The 17,287-nt window shown below is 44.4% G+C and overlaps 1 protein-coding gene and 1 long non-coding RNA gene across 3 annotated transcripts in view; one reads left to right on the top strand and one right to left on the bottom strand.

The window, feature by feature from the left end:
- Window positions 1-6,915, bottom strand: LOC135315219 (uncharacterized). Of its 2 annotated transcripts, XR_010374672.1 has the most exons (5): window positions 6,453-6,915; window positions 5,878-5,943; window positions 3,979-4,030; window positions 3,203-3,295; window positions 1-1,900 (listed from the first exon to the last, which is right to left on the bottom strand). It is a non-coding gene; the product is annotated as an uncharacterized LOC135315219 (long non-coding RNA). The 2 variants fall into 2 exon arrangements; XR_010374671.1 differs by having other exon boundaries at window positions 5,878-6,912.
- The window catches only part of EMP2 (epithelial membrane protein 2), a 23,390-nt gene continuing 12,670 nt past the window's right edge, over window positions 6,568-17,287 (top strand). The window contains exon 1 of the mRNA XM_064461938.1: window positions 6,568-7,133. The gene's annotated coding sequence lies outside the window, so the exon portion shown is untranslated. The remainder of the gene's footprint in view (window positions 7,134-17,287) is intronic.

Genomic DNA, 17,287 nt, shown 5'->3' on the forward strand with positions numbered 1-17,287 from the left:
CCATAACACATTAATTTCTCCAGGAGGAGGCTGTGGAGTACCATATCAAAAGCCTTGGAGAGGTCCAGGTAAACAATGTCCGCTGCCCACCGCATGTCAAACAGGCAAGTCACTTTGTTGTAGATGGCCACCAAGTTTGTCAAGCACAATCTGCCTTTAGTGAAGCCATGTTGGCTTTTCCCAATCATGTGCTTCATTTGACTTGTGATGGCCCCCAGGAGGTTTCATTCCATAACTTTCCCAGGGATTGAAGTAAGGCTGATGGGCCTATAGTTACTCAGATCCCCCCTCGAGCCTTTCTTGTAGATAGGGGTAACATTTGCCTTCCTCCAGTCCTCTGGGCCATCCCCCGTTCTCCACGACTTCTCGAAGATTATGGAGAGTGGCCTTGCAATGACATCAGCCATCAACACCCTTGGGTGGATGGCGTCAGGGCCCATCAATTTGTAGGGATCAAGCTCCTGTAGTAATTCATATACTAACTCTTCATTCACCAATGGTGGGCCAGTGTTTGGGTCAACTGGCAATTTCATTCCCAAAGCCTGGGACCCAATAGTGCTGGTAAAGACAGAGGTGAAGAAAGTGTTGAGGACCTCTGCCTTTTCAGCATCGTTGGTGATTGACTCTCCTTTTCCATTTAACAGTGGGCCTATGTTTTTCTTCTTTTTCTGCTTACAGTCGACATACCTGAAGAAACCTTTCTTGTTACTTTTGACATCTACAGCCAGTTTCAATTCAAGCTGGGCTTTTGCTTTTCTGACTGCATCTCTGCACACTCTGGCAATGCCCTTGTAGCTCTTGACGGATAATCCTCCACTTCTCCATCTCTGGTATGCTTCCCTTTTGGATTTGAGTAGACCCAGGAGGTCATGGCATTAGAGAAGAATTGATGAGTGAGAGTTCACTGTCTCATTGGACTTTAACTCACCTCATATCTTGAGGAATATATAAGCTGGTACTGAAAAAACAGGTCTAAGCTTGCTAAATAAAGCCATTATAATCAGACTTCCATTCTTCTAATTCAGATGCAAAACTAGAAGTGTCTTACCCAAAACTTTGTAATATAAAATCAACCTGAAAAGCAACCAAGTTTGTTAGGTCATCTTACACAAACCCCTTATACAAACCCACGTGCTACTGTTTACAGGTATAATGCATAAGTCATTGGGTCCAATAGTGGTGACCATCCTATATTTCAACGCAAGAAATGGAGTAAATAGGAAGTAAAATAAAACTAACCAGGAATGAAAGAAACAACTATTCGAAGAGAATGTTCCTTCATTACCAGCACCTCCAAATGCCTTGTCCAAATCATTTAATATTATTTTTAATGATATTATCACCACAGTGGTAACATATAGAGTGGCGAAGTGGACAGTTTCCAACAAGTTGGGAAAGCAGCCAGGCTTAAAATTTTGTGACCTGTGCTGCAATGTCCAGCTGTCAGTGGGTGACCTGTAACATCTTTCAGGGGACAATATTGAGACCAACAGTGTTTAATGTCTTTATTAATGACCTGAATGATAGCACAGAGTACACACTTGAGAAGTTCATGGACTACAGCAAACTGGGAGGCATGGTTGATAAGTGAGGTTGATAGGCAGGGCTGCTAACCAGAAGGACCTTGACAGAATGCAAAACTGGACTTAGAGAAACTGCATAACATTCAACAAAGTTCAAAAACTGCAAAATCACAAGAAACAATATAGGATGGGCACGAACAGGCTAGGGAGCAGCTTTGCAGAAAAGGATCCGGGGGTTGTGATGGGCAAGTTGAACATGAGCCAGCAGCATGCCCTTGCAGCAGAACTTTGCTTCTGAAGAAAGCTTGATCAAACTGGGTTTGTTCAGCCTAGGGAGGAGAAGTTTCAGGGATGGTCTATTCATGGTTTTCCAAGACCTAAAAAATAGTTGCAGAGAAGACGGAAGAACTCCCTTCACAAGGATGCATGGTGACAGGACAAGAAGCAACAGACACAAGTTGTTCATGGAAAATTCTGACTGGATATATAAAAAAAAAATCTTCACGGTGAGAAACAATTGTGAGGTTGCCCAAAGAAGTGGTGGAATCTACCATACTGGTAATACTCAGGACCAGCTAGACAGGCTCTTGGATAACCTAATCTAAGGCCCTGCTTTCAACAGAAGGTTGGCCTGTGTGATCTCCAGAGGTATCTTCCAGCCTAGACTTTTCTATCATTCTGTATATGCAAACACTTAAAAAACAACTAATGGGTGAAAATTAAAAAGATTCATAATACTGTTCACACATACCATGGGAACTATATTACTTGTCCCTTCACACTGCCCTTAAATCATTGAGGAAACTTTTCTGTAAACCAATGAAAAAGACAGGCTATTTTTAAAGTAAAATAAGATTAGTAATTTATTACAATGGAAAACTGAGCATTTTAAACTTCTAGTCCCATTTATTTTACTAATGATACATTATGTCTGAAAGACCTTATGGAAGTTAAAGAGTCTTCAACTTCCTATCTGAATGCTAAATTAAGGCTTCTATGCCCTTGTTCGGATCCATAGATTGAAATCAGTTGTGCCAGCAAGTAGTCCTGTTTTGTTTTTTTTTTTAATAAATACATAGTTTTGGGGCTTTCAGCTTGCAAGCCTCCTTTTCTGATCAGTGGCTATGAGCAAAAGCAAGGCTCCAACTTTCAGTCTTGCTTACAGAATACATAATTCTGTATCACTCTTCCTAGCAGATTAGAACAGTTTATTCAATAATAAAAATGGCAGCACAGCCATACATGCCTACATTTGAACTCAGTTTCAGTGATGAAACCTCTTACTGTTGAGCACTAGCTCATCAGTATTACTTGTCTACATGGCAGAACATTGGCAGTAAATGTAACTTCTTTTTGAAAAGTAAGCATGAAAAGGATCTGGTAGTGTTATGCACTCCAAATCAATTAACTGGAGGAATTCTTACACAGATTCTTGAAGAAAAATAGTGTCAGCTTTGTTATTGTGCTAAAAGTCTTTAATTGGTACACAGGCTTTCATTGTGACAAACAAAGAGGTTGGTATTACAAGGTTGCCTATAGAGGATGTTGCCTTACATTCCTCTTACTAGGAGTTTTGGCATAGTATTTCCACTTTGAGAGAGGTTTGATTACAGCCCATCTAGGCAGAGAGATTTTTATCGGCAGCCGCTTAAGATTTGAACGTGTAATTACTCAATTACCATACTGATCAGCAGCTCCCTCCGTCTGAAGGCTTCTCTTTCCTGGAGTCACTGGCAATCGTGAGGTTCCTTTCTTGCAAGTTCCCTTTTGTCCTGTTCAGACAAAGCCAAAGACCTTGTTAGCCTGTGTTTTTACTTACAACCTCCTACTGCACAGCAGAAAGCACATCCTGATCCCTTCTAGCTACATAAATACTAAACTTGTTTTCTAATTTTGACAGATACATGGTAAGACATAAACTGTAGCTACGTAATCACTAAATGTAAAAATAAAGAACTTATTATACCACTCCAGTATTACAAATTAATGAGACCCACACTTACACCGCTGTCCCATTTTACATATCAGCAAATTGTCTGTAAGCTGTTTCACATTGAACTTTCAACGTTCAGTGTATACACACATATGCCAGTAAGGTCAACATTTGAGCCTGTATTTCCATTATATATTCTCTCTTGGTCATGATGACTACTCAGCCTGCACTTTCAGACCTTGCTCTGAAAGCTCCTCATGTATAAAAGGGAATTTTAACTACTGGAAAAAAAGGCTTATCTTGAATATACAGGCAAACTGTCCCCACTGTGTAACAGCTGGTAGTGGGAAGTGGGAGCAATACATCTGTTCATTTATGAATTTCGCCTGGTTTCAAAGATACAGTCTAGGATATGGCATGGCAAGCAGGGACACCTGGCATGGGACTGCTGTCTTGTGTTTGTCCATTGTGAGTTCTGTTGTCAGTAACTTTGCTTTCAAATATCTTGAGAGACAAGCTTACCAAGGTAGAAGGAGGTACTTGGATATGCCACCTTTTCCTTCACACGGTCATCCTTCATGCAAAGGAGGGAAAGAGAAGGCAGGAGAAAGGTCAGCACCTATTACAAATACTTAGCACTGCATTAAAAAATAAAATTCACTCAAAGCACATCAGTCCAACAAACGCCTGAAAAGCAGAACCTGGATAATTTCTTTCCAGGAAAACCCTGAAGTAATCTGGCAGTGTGTTAATACTGCTTTAAAAATATTTATTATTAGCTTCTAGCTAAGATAAAATATAGATGACAACTCTACAACAGTTAATAGCATAAGTAAGAGAAATGGAGGGAGAAGAAAGAAGACTATTTTTACCAGTAAATGTTTTATTATAGGGACAATATTACACACTTATTAGCAAGCAGTGCCTTTAATGCAGTACATGATGAAGTAGAACAGTCAGTTTTCCTCTTTCTAGTCACCTCAGTTGTAAGCAACAACGTCTTTTGTTTAAAAATCAAGCATTCTGTTTCATACCACAATTCCACTGGCAAACTTAGCTTTGTATGAGAGTAATGTTTTATGTGACTTCAGTTCTAATGCTTCAGCCCCGTGCAAGTCAGGCTGTTTATGCTTGTAGTGGCTGGCTCAGCCTGAGGTACTACTTTCTTTCCTGAAATCCCTGGGAACTGGCAAGCAGGGCTGCCTCCTCCATCGATACTCCCAAGCTTCTCGCTTCTGCTCCTCCAGCCCCAAAGCTATAAGCATCTACCCTGAGGGCCACTTTGAATTCCTATACCACTCCAACCACAAGGCAATTACGAGAAAATAGGTGATGTACAAAGGAAGCAGCCACTAGAGGTCTTTGCCAGTCCCTCTATGCAGAAGCTTGGAGTGTATGAGCATATAGAAAGGTAAAGTTTTAGTGCACAGTGGGAACTGTTTATGGCACTGGATATTCTTGTGTATGATTCGGAAGTGATTTATGGACACAAGATTTTTTTGACATTTGGTAGTTGTAACAGAGCTAAAGCTAGTATCAGAGTGAAAAGTGACACCATAAAAGGGATTACCATGCCACTGAACGCCATTTGCTGCGGCTGAATTGCTTGCAGTGTTTGGTGGAGTTGGTGGCACTCAGAATGCCAAAGCAACTCTTTCAGTGTTTCCATAATTTTGCTTTTTAGCAATGCATGAATTCCTAGCAGCTATACATGGCCACTAACGCTGTACTTCAGAAGGGGTGAAGGTGCAAGGAATTAAGATCATGCTGCTAGTTTTTGAGTCGTAACCAACATGAGTGTTTTGCTCAAAATAATAGTTGCTATATGTGTGAAGACTTTACGAACAGGAATAGCATTGCTGGAATTCACTACAGTTCTTACAGAATAGGTAATCTCTGGGATTAGGAGACACTGCCCATAAACTTGCATGTGCAGTCTGAATCCAAAGAGTCACCCTCTAGTTGATTTTTAGGTAACATCCAAAACAAACATTAATAGCAACTTGTGCAGAACTATAAAAGAAGGTAAGACACAGAAGAAAACAAACATTAAAAAGTCATCTTGCTGTCACACGGGAATAGCCAGATCTGCTCACCAGCTTCGCTCAGTAGTAAGAGCTAATCCTGAACAGCAGCTGAGTCCTTTTGGCCCTCTGAGCAAGCAAAGAGGCTGTACCAACACCAAAAGCCACAAGGCAGCCGAAGAGTTGAATTACAGTCTGTGCTCTGCTTGAGAGTAGAAGTAGCATCACCCAGTTGGCGACGGCCATTATTTTATCTACTTTGTCATCTATTTCGTTAAAATTAAGGCAAAAACAGACACAGCTTGGTGCTGACGCTTGCTAGCAGCGATGGCAGTTAGCGAACCTCTTCGGGAGAGAGGAGGTTCGGGAGGTGCGAGCAGGTACCGCTGGGGCTCACCTGAGCTGCCCGGAGGCGGCTTTACAAACACAGATCTCCTCAGCTCGCCACACACAAGTTTTTCTCCTTGACGACAAAGAGAAGAGTCCCGTGAGCCGAGCCTCAGCCGCGCTACGCTCCCCGCCAGGGAGGCTCTGTTCTGACACGGCACTCGCTGCCGTTCGGGGCAGCCCCGGGCTCGTCCCTCAGCGGGGGCCGGGGCCGTTCGCGCCGTCCCACCGAGGGACGAGGACCCGCCGCCCGGCGCTGAGGGGCGGGAGGCGGCGCGCAGAGGCGCGGGGCGGCGCGCGGCGGGTGGGGTTACACAACAGCCGGCGGCGCGAGCGCGGCGGGCCGGCATCACCGCCCCGACATGGCGCCTTCCCCCCCTGCCGCCCCCCGCCCGCACGGCACAACGCGCCGCCGTCCTCCCGCCCAGCCTCTGCGGGCCGGCGGTGCCGCGGCAGGGTCTCCGCCGTGGTGCTGCCCCGCGGAGGGCGCGCCCGGCCGCCCTGGGGACCGGGGCTCCCTTCCCCATAGACGGCTCCCGTGGGGGCGCCGCCCTAGGCCCCGTCCCCCCCGGGGAAGGCCCTCACCCCGCCGCCGGGGAGGCACCGTCCCTCCTGCCTCTTCCCGCCCTCGGTGACGGCCGGCTGGCAGGCGGCTGGCGTGGCATCGCCGCCCCACGCCGTGCGCGGCGCCCCGGGCCGGCTGTGCTGGGGCGGGAGGGATCCCCGCCACCGGACACGCTCCTCTGCCGGGCACGCAGCGGTCACTGCCGACAGGGCCGGCGCCCGGCCCGCTCCCGCCTCAGTCAACGCCGCCGGGACAGAGGGCGGCGGCCGCCCGGGGAGCGCCCGCCCGATGGCATCCCCTGCGGCCGGCGCTCGGCCAGCCCTGCTCAGGCGCCGCGACCCGGGGGCGCCGCCGGGCCAGCGCTCACGGGACCGGTCCCCGGCGGGCCGAGCGCCCCCGGGCAGGGCCGGGCGGCGCCGCGCCTGGGCGCCCGCCCTCCGCGGAGTGGAAACGGGCGGGGAAAAGTCCCTCCCGTGCTCGCCCCGTCCCTCCCTCCGTCCGTCCGTCCGCCCCTCCCTCGCAGCGCAGACAGGCTCGCACACCTCTGCCTTGGCGGGCGGCGAGGGGCGCTTTTGACAATTATTTTCTTTCCACACCCAGTCCGCTTCTGACATCATTTCTGCAGGAGGGCGGGCGGGAGGCAGCCGCCGCCGCCAGCCGGTGCCAGCCCGCGCCGAGCGCTGCCCGCCGGCCCCGCGCCCGTGAGTAGCCTCGGCCGGGCGGGGGGCACGGGGACAGGGGTGGCTTTGCCAGGCGGGGGGGGGGGGGGGGAAGAAACCGCAAAAAAAAAAAAAAAACAAACAAAAGGGGGGGGGAGAAGTCTAGGGGTTTGTTTATTACAAAACAAATTTTACTTGGGCACGTCGTCGGCCGCTGTGCCCCGTCGCTCTCGGGGCTGGCGGGCCCGCTGTGAGACCGGCCGGGGGGTGCCGCCGCCGCCCCCGGGCAGCCCCAGCCCCGCTCCCGCCCCGGGCGGCCCGAGCGGGCACCGCGCTGGGCCTCGGGGAGCGGGGCCGGGCCGGGAAATGGGGCTCCTCGTAAGTCACTCGGGGGCTGGGCCAAACCAGCGGAAAGTTCGCCGTCTCCACGGGAGAGTCCTTCTTCTCGTTTGTTTTCTGCGTGCTCTAAGTTTGCGTATGCTACGATAACGCTTGATTGTTTTTGGCAGCTGACCCCCCTCTAGTGGAAGGAAAATACAGTTACATATAATTCAGTGCAGATTTCGGTTTATGAAGTTTTTGCCAGCGTTAAACGTTTTTCCACTTGAGTCAAGCTACAGCTTTAATAAGCTGGTGTGTCACTGGTGGTTTTTTTTTTTTTGTCTGTGGTCCAACTTAAACGCGGGAGGTTATGTGCCAGATACCAGACAGGCAGCTTTCAGTAACGTGGGTTGCTTGTAAAATTATGTATTGAATTTTAGAGGTCATCTCCTTGTTTGGACATCTCTAGGAAGAATAGTGCACTGCGGCCCTTTCCTCAGCAGACATACCCAGGGCTTACTGCTGCTCACAGAATGCTGCCACTGAGAAACCTGCAGTTTGGCCTCTCTATTAATTTCTTGGCAGAGATACTTTGTTCACATGGTGCAGGAAGGTCTTTTTTTACCCCAACACCTGGGAATAATATGTAAATTGTCAATAATTGTTGAAGTTGAGCATCTTAGAAGTATCTTCTGACTTGACACAGGGCTGTCAAGAAACCCAACGAATAGCTGTAAAATACACCCTAGATTTTCTTTGTTTTCTTTAGGAACTTTGGAAGTAAACAGCTATGGTTGGCTAATCTCCATCAAAAAGAAGAAATAGCACTTTCTCCTCACTTACTTTCAGACTCCGTATGTACAGTGCTGATATGTTAACTACGTAAAATAAGCCTTCTTGCCTGCCTGAGCAGATGTTTTTTCTGTCAAATAAAATAGTCTGTAATGACTCTTCCACCCAGAGCTGCTTGCTGATGCTGCTTTTGCAGGCTTTGCTGCCAGGCAGGGCAGGGTAGCTCAGGAAAAGGACTGTGAGGCTGGACTGCCAGGACTGAGATGGCAGGTGGCTGCAGAGATGGATAGGCAGGAACCCACACAGATGGTGGGCATGAGATTCAATGAGGGGAGACACGTGAATTGCGGTTTACTGGAGAGCTCAGCTACTTTTTAGTAAGAGAGTGTGTGATAAATTAAATGCCATGCTAAGGAACGGAGTTGGGATATAGGTGCTTACCACAGCCGGTAAAAACAAAGCGGGAGTGGAAACAAAAGTATATGGAAAACATGTTCACCAGAAGCTGTTTTGAGTTTATTCAATGTAAAATATAAGGACTTGACCTTTGCTTGAAAGACATTGAAAGAAAGAACTCCTGCTATCCTCTGCATCTCTTTTTGAACTTGTAGAATAAAGTTGGAGAATAGGCTGTTGGGGTACCTGAGGGAAGATTCCTCCTCGATGCTGAATAAAGATGTGTAAAGGTTTTATCTTGTCAGCTGCATGGCTGACATGGATGTTACCAGTTCAGCTGTCTGCCCACCCAGGAAACCAGGAATTATTCTGCTGATAGCCATCAACATTAACTCAAGGTGAAATGCAGTAATACCATGAAAACTCTTAGGAGGTGATCAGTTTCTTGTTAGTATGCTCATGTGGGAAGGAAAACGGTCTGTTAATATCATTTAAGATAAAACCAACATACTATCGGTAGACAAGACACTACTGGTATTCTTTATTTGTGGTCTCTGGAAAGACTTCTATCATAAGCACCCAAACAGTGTTGACTGTGCTGTGGATCTGCCAGTGAGGAAAAACAGTGTATTCTGTTTGCTTACACAGATTTGAAACCTTGTTAATAAAGGAAGTTGTTCAACAGACTGAGCAGGTCAGCACTGAAGGCTGCTACAACGTAATTCTCTTTGACAAGGGTTCTGGCTCAATTGTTAGATGCTGTAGTTACTGTTTCTGGCCAACATTGCTTAAAAGAAATTAACATCTCTACCGTCATTTTTCACCGGCTTTCAGTTAATGCACTCTTCACCCCTTGATTTATTAGCATCTCTTGCTTCAGACTTGCCGTGTATCTTTCTTGTACTTCCATTGTCATGGCTTTTCTTTTGTTGTCTTGTTTGTCTTAAGGTCATTTTCTGTCTTGGGTTTGACGTTCCTACAATGATTAGAAGAATCTTGTATTGATGAGTCCTGTATGGATATTTAGAGGAGCATGACCTTCTTCCACTTTTGCTAAGTATATTAGTTGTAGTCTGTCTCCTTTCATAATGCTGTTCCCCTGTCTGTTTAAAAATGAGATGGATGGCAGTACAAGGATACTCTTCCCTTTTCACCTCAGTGATTTGTGTATATTTTGGTTTTCCACTTACACTTTATGTTCTCTTTGTGTCTTGAGCATCATATAAGTCCTAACACCACCACATAAATCAGTACAAGAATGTATTTAATTAAAGAGATAAGTGGATTTCTGGGGACAAGATCTTTAATATTGCTAGCTGGCAGAAGATATACTTTCCAGGTCCTACTGCCTACTGCATGTTGGAAGAAGACCCAGCAGAATGAGGCAGTGTGTTATGCAGGAACTAATAAGAAAGAAGTTTACTCTAAAGTGTAACAAATACTTTATGTAAAATCCACGTGATATTTCAGCACAGCCAAATTTGGAAGTAGAAAGGAATACACAGCTTTTATTGAAATCACATCAGTCTCAGAGGGAAAGGAGGGGAAACGTAAGCACAGCGCTAAGGAATTCCATTCATGGAACTGTTCAGTGTTAGGGTTTGTTTGTTTTTTGGATGCTCAAAGCAAACCAGTGATCTTTGCCGTGGGGTCTCAGTCTTGGCTATTTTTGTTGAAAGCTTTACAATTTTAGGGACAAGATAATTTTGTAAAATATATCTCAATATGTCAAATGATGCTCATGACTCCATTAGGAAGATAAGCATCTTAATTTTTAGAAAATAGATCTTGCTGGGTGGGATTCAAGAGAAAGCCTGATGGCCTGAATTCATCCATCAAAGGAGTTATTTCTTCACTGAATGGAGAAAACATAATTACGCCTTTTTATTTTCCCTATGAAGTTTCATGGGCAGATTTAATGATGGTATGTGCATGCCAGGTGAAGCCTCATCATTTGGGTGTGACCTTAAAATACAACCCTCTGGCTGTGTAGAGATGTTCACAGGAGTTTGTAGGTGGGGCAGAAAGTGGACTGCCTCAAACACCTCATAGAGATCGCTATAGGATATATATTTATGGTTTACTTCACTGATTCTTAAACACTACACTGTGTTTGGAATTGCACACGCTGCAAACAGCCAAGGTGGGCAGTATGAATGCTCCCTCAGGTGTTTAATGCAGGTGTTAAGTGTCCTGAAATACATCAAAATTACGCCTTCTTCCAGGCAGAAGGTGACCTTCCAAAGTCCCCATACATCCATGTTGAGATGCATGTACTGATGGTGGTCTCTGCAGTTGGTCTGCAGACTCGTCTGGTCTGTATGGCTGACAGTTCTCAATTCACAGAAGCAGCAAACTAGCCACTTAATTCAAATGCAGAAACAAACTGAAGTCTTGAGGCTGCAGGAAAAGTCTGATGAAGAGCTGAAGTGAGCTGGCTGGGCTTGCCCATTTACCACGTGCCAGCATGCTTGATGGGGCCTTTACCTGGCACTGTGGCTGGTATGGAGACATGTGGCTGTGCAGTGATCCAAGCACTATACGGGCAGCCAGCCTGGTTGAGGTGGAGCCGTAGTGTAGAGCAAAGTTGGCGCAGGTAGTAGCAGGGGGTGACTGGGCTCTGCTTCTGTAGAGCAGCCAGACTGTAGAAGCGCAGTGCAACTAGTGTGCTCAATTGTGCAATGAAACAAGTATTAGAAGTCCTTCTACCTGATCTGGTAAAGTCCACATGGCAACCTTTAAGTTTTACTTTAATTGTACCAGTTACAAATTAGAATGTAAAAGTGACAGTCTGAAGGTAGGCTGAGTATTAAATCCAATCATATGCTGCAGTATTGCTGTGAAACAAAATAGTGGTAGTTGTGGAAGAGTTTGCTCTTTTATTTTATAGTCAACTGCTGTACTGTCAATAGAGATATATTTTCACACTCTTGATAGATGATGTGTAAACTCTGAAATAGCTAAAACTAAAATTTCTCAATACAGAGCTATTCAAAACCAAATCAAAACAAGCAGTTTGAAAATTTTACAACAGTGAATGTAACACATTTAATTGCTAGCAGTTTCCATAGAGCATCTGCCAAAGTTAAAATATCAACTTTCATTTCTACTGAATTAAACGTGTTGCTTTCAGTCTGGAAAGACAGACCTTTTCTGCCTTTGTTTGTTGGTTAATTAGGTGGAACAACATAAATCACTCAAGCTGTTCTGTTGTATCTGCAATAATCTCTGGGTAAGCAGCAGTCTGTAGTCAGTAGAGCTCAAGGTCTGAGATTTGCTCTCAGAACTATATTAATGTCTAGAGTTATTACTGCAGGTGTGCTTTTTTTTTTGTTTTTCATTGGATCAGACTGAGGACACATTTAATCTGTTAACCTGATGAAAAGGTCTGGTATTATACTTGTCTGTCCCTCCCTGCCCTGCTGAGGTATTGAACAGGGACAACCTTGACACCAAGATGTGGCCACACAGTGATTGAGCAGGGGTGAGGCCATGCCACACCTCAGTTCAGTTATTTGCCTCAGAAGCAGGTTCCCAGAAGGCTTCTCATAGCTTGAATAGCTTATTGGTACACCCCATGTCATTGTCCCAGCTCCATGAAATAGCTGTCTGATTCCCTAAGCCAGAGGCAGGGCTGTGCTAGCAGGCTGCAAAGAGCTCTGTGGTTCCTGACTGCTGCTCTTGAGTGTTAGGAGGCAACTGTGGCCCTTAGATCCCTCTCAGAAAAGGGGGACAGGCCTCACTCACTCTTTGCAGCTTTACCACCCACCTGAGAAATGAATTCTCCCTTAAAGCTGATTGTGTGTCATCAGTCCCATGATCACCGCCTGTGTTACCCCACTGTACAGATCAACAGCTGGCATTGCTCCCAGCGTTACCTGAAGTCTTTGAAGGACAGGAGAGAATTCAGCAGAGTGCCAAGGGCACGAGTATCATGCAAAACCATGTTGCAAAACATCCGGAGACCTCAAAGAAACTGTTGGGATAGCCTTCACAGGAGGGCAGATCTGGAGGCACCTCTTGGTCACCAGCTCTACTGCCCTGCTAGGACAATCACTGGATCACAGAATCCCTTTTTGTGGAGGTGGGTCTTTTGTTTCCCATGCTGTGGTGATTGTAAGGTTGTTCCAGAACCTGACAGCTCTAAGAGTGATAATTTCCATCCTAAATGTGCTCACACCTGATTTATAGCCATTTATTTTCATCTTTAGGTTAAAACAGTTCTTTTTCCTTCCATGTGTTTGCCTTGACCTGCAAGCGAGTATATCCTCAGTCTGTCTTCATCTTTGAAAATGAACAAGTCAGAACAAGAAGTTCTTGTCTTGTTTAGCCTAGGAAAACAAGCTTTTAATACTTTTAGAGCAGCTTGATTGTTAAGAAGGTTTTAATGTATACCACAACTTTGTTTATACTGAAGTGGTATCTGGTGCAGAACTTAAAGCAAACTGGCTGAACAGAGAGGATGCACTGAATGCCTGAAATCACGTGTGCTTTTTTTTTTTTAATTTCTAAGCATACGGTTAAGCTCTACCCATACATACTTCAAGTTACGAACATTTTGTAACATGTTTTGCAGATGCCTCTGTGAAAGCTGAGAGAACACATGTTTTGTAAGAAACCAGAAACTGCAGTGTACAAGCAGTTCCTTCTTTCAAATTACTTCTGGGTTTTCTCAAACAACATGTGCCCTTTGAGAATGGATCTCTTGAACAGATTGCTTCCATGGAGTATCTTTCATTGAAGACCAGTTTTTGTTAGCATTTTACCAAAGGCATGTGACTCTCGGCATAAACTGAAGGTGAACAAGCAGAGGGGTGGAGAGCCCAAGGAAAAATTACAGATGAATTGTAACCATTTTGGTGTTCCTTAGTAATAAGGCAGCCTGCCTTATACCAGTGTGGGTTGTGTTGGGATTTAGAAGCAGACATGGAACAGGTTAAATTGGAGATTATGATTATGTAGTGTAAAAGTGCAGTTACAAGAGAAAGTGCTTTAGGGAAAAAGAAGACTATGTAAAAGATTTACTTCTGAGGAAGATGCTGGTTTGTGCTGCTAGAGGAAGACAAACATTGTCTCTCTGCTGAACACACAAAACCCTCTAAAGAGCAGTTTTGAAAAGATGAAGGCTTAAAGACCCTTATCTGAATATGCCTGTAGCTGAGTGTCTGTTGGTGTAGGTAGCTGGGTTCTGTGCTTGCTAAACTGTCTTTCATCATATAGTGGCTGTTACATTACTCTTCCAGATTTTGCTGGAATATTTGAATACATCTATCTTGAATCTTTTAGGCTTGAGGATTTGAAATTTTTGAAATTGAAATTTGAATTTGAAATGGAAAAAATTTTAATTTTTTAGGTAAGTCGTCACAATGCTCATTTTCCCTGTAAGTGCCAGTTCCCCACCCCGCAACAGGGCATTGTGTTTGTGTTTTCCCATAGGTCCTGCCTGTTTTCTTCTGCTCAGCCTGCCCACAAAGGCTTCATGGCAGAGTGACTTCTCTCTGCAGCACACACAGTAGGGCCACAGTGAAGGGAGTGGTAGGGCAAGTCTAAACCCGGTCTGAACTTGTTTGCAAATAAATGACTGGCAGAGTTACAGAAGTGGCAGCAATGCTGGCATCCGTAGGTCAAAACTTTATTAAAAGCATTCCTAAGAAATTAGAAAAATCAGCTTCTTTGGGTCTCAGTAGTCAAAGATAGCACTTTGCATTTTTTCTGCAATTTTTTTCTTGCTTTTGTTTGGAAACGTATGGGATAGCAGGGTTATAATTTCCCAAACTTTGGGTTTCTGGCGTAATAGCATAGATCTAATGAGGAAGACAGGGTGAGAAGGAATGGAGGAAGTCCAGGGAAGATCTGCCAGGCCTAATTGTAAGCATGGTCTGTTCTACTTTTGGTAACTAGGTAGGGTTTCTGAGGAGCAGCTAAGATTTAGTGTTTATGAAATAGATTCAGAAAGAGCTGAAAGGGTGCTTCAGTACCCCCTCACACATAGGTGACAGGTAGGCCAAGAACATGAGCTTATTCAGCTTATTCGCTGTAAGTTTACTATTGTTTAGGCAGTCCCACAGAGTACCAACAGGATGGACAACACCCAACTGTCACAATAATAAAAGGCTTTATTAAGCTATAGGTGTACACTTATATTAATCTTGGTGCACACAAAAAGCAGACCTCAGGGCTTTGGTTGCAAGGCAAGATTTTCCGAAAGAGGCTGGATAAAAACTAGGTCATACTATATCTTGCCAGGTTGTCTCCAAGCCCCTGTATTTCACTATCAAGATACAACAAGCTGACTGCTTTAATTGTGCTTGAGGTTACTGGGTCTTAACACAGCCTGCTGCAAGGGCACCAGCAAATCTAGATCTGGCAGAATTACCCTACTGTAATTTTCTGTCATTGAGTTAAAAGAGCATAAGCGTTGTAATTCAAACAGAGCTCTAGAAAATACTGTGAATTAATTTTCGTTGTATTCACTTCTTTTTTTTGCCTACATACAGTGATTGTGTGCAGGGAACATTGTTTCGTTTCTTTCTGATTTCCTTGGTTTGTGATGTAGAACTTTGGAAAGCAGCTGGAAGTATAAGTGAGAAGCTCTCTTCCTTCCACATAAAATAGGTAGGACAAAGAGCTATGGGCTTGAGTGCGTTCTCAATTAACTGACTGCTTGTAAGCAAAAAGAGCTGATGGTGTTTGTGCCATCTAGGGGCTGACAGGACACACCACTCTTGATTCCAAGTACAGCATCAATCAGGGGCCTGAAATCTTATTTCTTGAAGAGTGTACATTGTTCTTCATGCTTAGCTTCATACCAGGAAAAAATTGGGTGGAAGCCCATCTGCTGCACAGCCTGTTACTCTTATTTTGCACTTCTCTCCTGGGTTCCCATTCAATATTGTAGAGGTCCAGTCAGAGCCAAGCAACACTTCATGGAGGTTTGCTAGCTGACTGAAGAGATCACTGTTTGAAAGAGGACATACTGTTTCTGTACTGACAGATCTGTAACACCTGAGCATGAAAACAGGTCAGACACTGAATCTACACCTGAACATGAAGAATAGGTTGGCTAGGGTCTGGTTCTACAATATAGTCAATTCTCCAAAAACAGAGAATGTGAGCACAAACACAGAGAATTCCACATCTGCTGGTAGACCTATACTTTTAATTACTGAATTACGCTTATAAATAAGACTTTAATAAAAAAGGACACTATTTTTCTTTGTAGTTTGTAGTACATCTATAAGCTTTAACAGTAGCAGCTTATTTCATGCACCAGAGAAATATCAATATATTTTTCAGTGGTTACTGGCAGCAAAACCTTTGCATGCTGTTTATAAATCTACATGCAATGTTAGCACTGGTGTCCTATGAAATGTTTAAAGACTGGTTTCTTAAAGTAAGGCTCCCAAGTCATCATCTAAAATAGAACCAGATTTCTTTGGTTGTATTTTCTTTTCTTTTCCAATATGCATTGATGACACAGGGAAGAATAAGAAAGAAAGGTACAAGGATGTGCTTATCCTTTCCAGACTTCTTGAATGATGGAAGGATTCTTTTGTAGCTGACATGGAATGGATCCAAATGTGTCACAGCTGGGATTTGTGCACAGCAACACACAGGGGCGTGCAGAAGCACTGAGGACAGTGCGGATGGGCTGCTGTGTTGGGCGCCTGTGTCAGGCCAGCCTTGCAGCTTGGGCACGTGGCCAGGTTAACCCTGCAGCAACAAAAAATGACAGGCAGGTGATCCAATGGAAATTACTCAAGGGATGGATTCATGTACAGGTACCACAGACAATGAATAGGGTCAAAGCAATGGTCAGCTTGGAGAACACTGAAAGGACAAAGTGTAGAAAGTGTAAGAGTTGGGATATCATCTGCCTTGTTTTAAGGAATATCACTCAGTAAATTATATCTTGTAATGTTGGTGTTCCCAGTTGTTAAATCAACTCAGGTAGAAGTAATAATGAAATTGGAGTGAGTTGTTTCAACTAGTGTAATTATTCCCTTGGTGTTAAATTTCCTGATTTTCTTGTCCTTTATGTTGTTTGATATTTAGGCATTAGAGGATTGTTGAAATCCTCAAAGCTTTTGCTAGTTTGGGAGAAACTCTGCTGTCTGAACTTACTTCTCTTTTGGTTCCAGTACTGAGAATCACACAAGAAAAACAGAACCCTTCATAATTGGTAAAAGAAAGAAAAAAAAAGAAAAAGTTAACAGTATCACTCTGTTCCTTATAAACCAGGGAATTTTATGCAAGTTTAGAGACAATGGTACAGGCTAAACATGAGCCAACTCCTGCGTTCTCTGTCATGAGACACCATGAGATGTGACACAAGAACGCTGAGCAGAACGAAGTGATTATCATGTAAATTCAAACATCTTATGATGCATCACAAGATGACATACTTCCCATGCCACCAGTATACAAGCTTTTTCTTCTTACTTCACATATGCAGACTTAATTATAGCACTGAGGGGCAGAAGAATTGATAATTAAGAAGGCTTGCTTTGATTCAGTTTTACACCAGTGACCTCAAGAAAGTTCAGCTGAACTGAATGCTTATTGATGTCCCAAAGACCTGCTGTTCTAGTTGCAATGAAAAATCTCAGTGCAGAATGCTGCAGGTATGGTAACTTGTTTAGCAGGATCCTCTACCCCTTCTTTTGGGTGTGTCTTTTCAGCACACT

The sequence above is a fragment of the Phalacrocorax carbo genome, chromosome 10, assembly GCF_963921805.1.
Source record: "Phalacrocorax carbo chromosome 10, bPhaCar2.1, whole genome shotgun sequence".
Classification (NCBI taxonomy): Eukaryota; Metazoa; Chordata; class Aves; order Suliformes; family Phalacrocoracidae; genus Phalacrocorax; species Phalacrocorax carbo.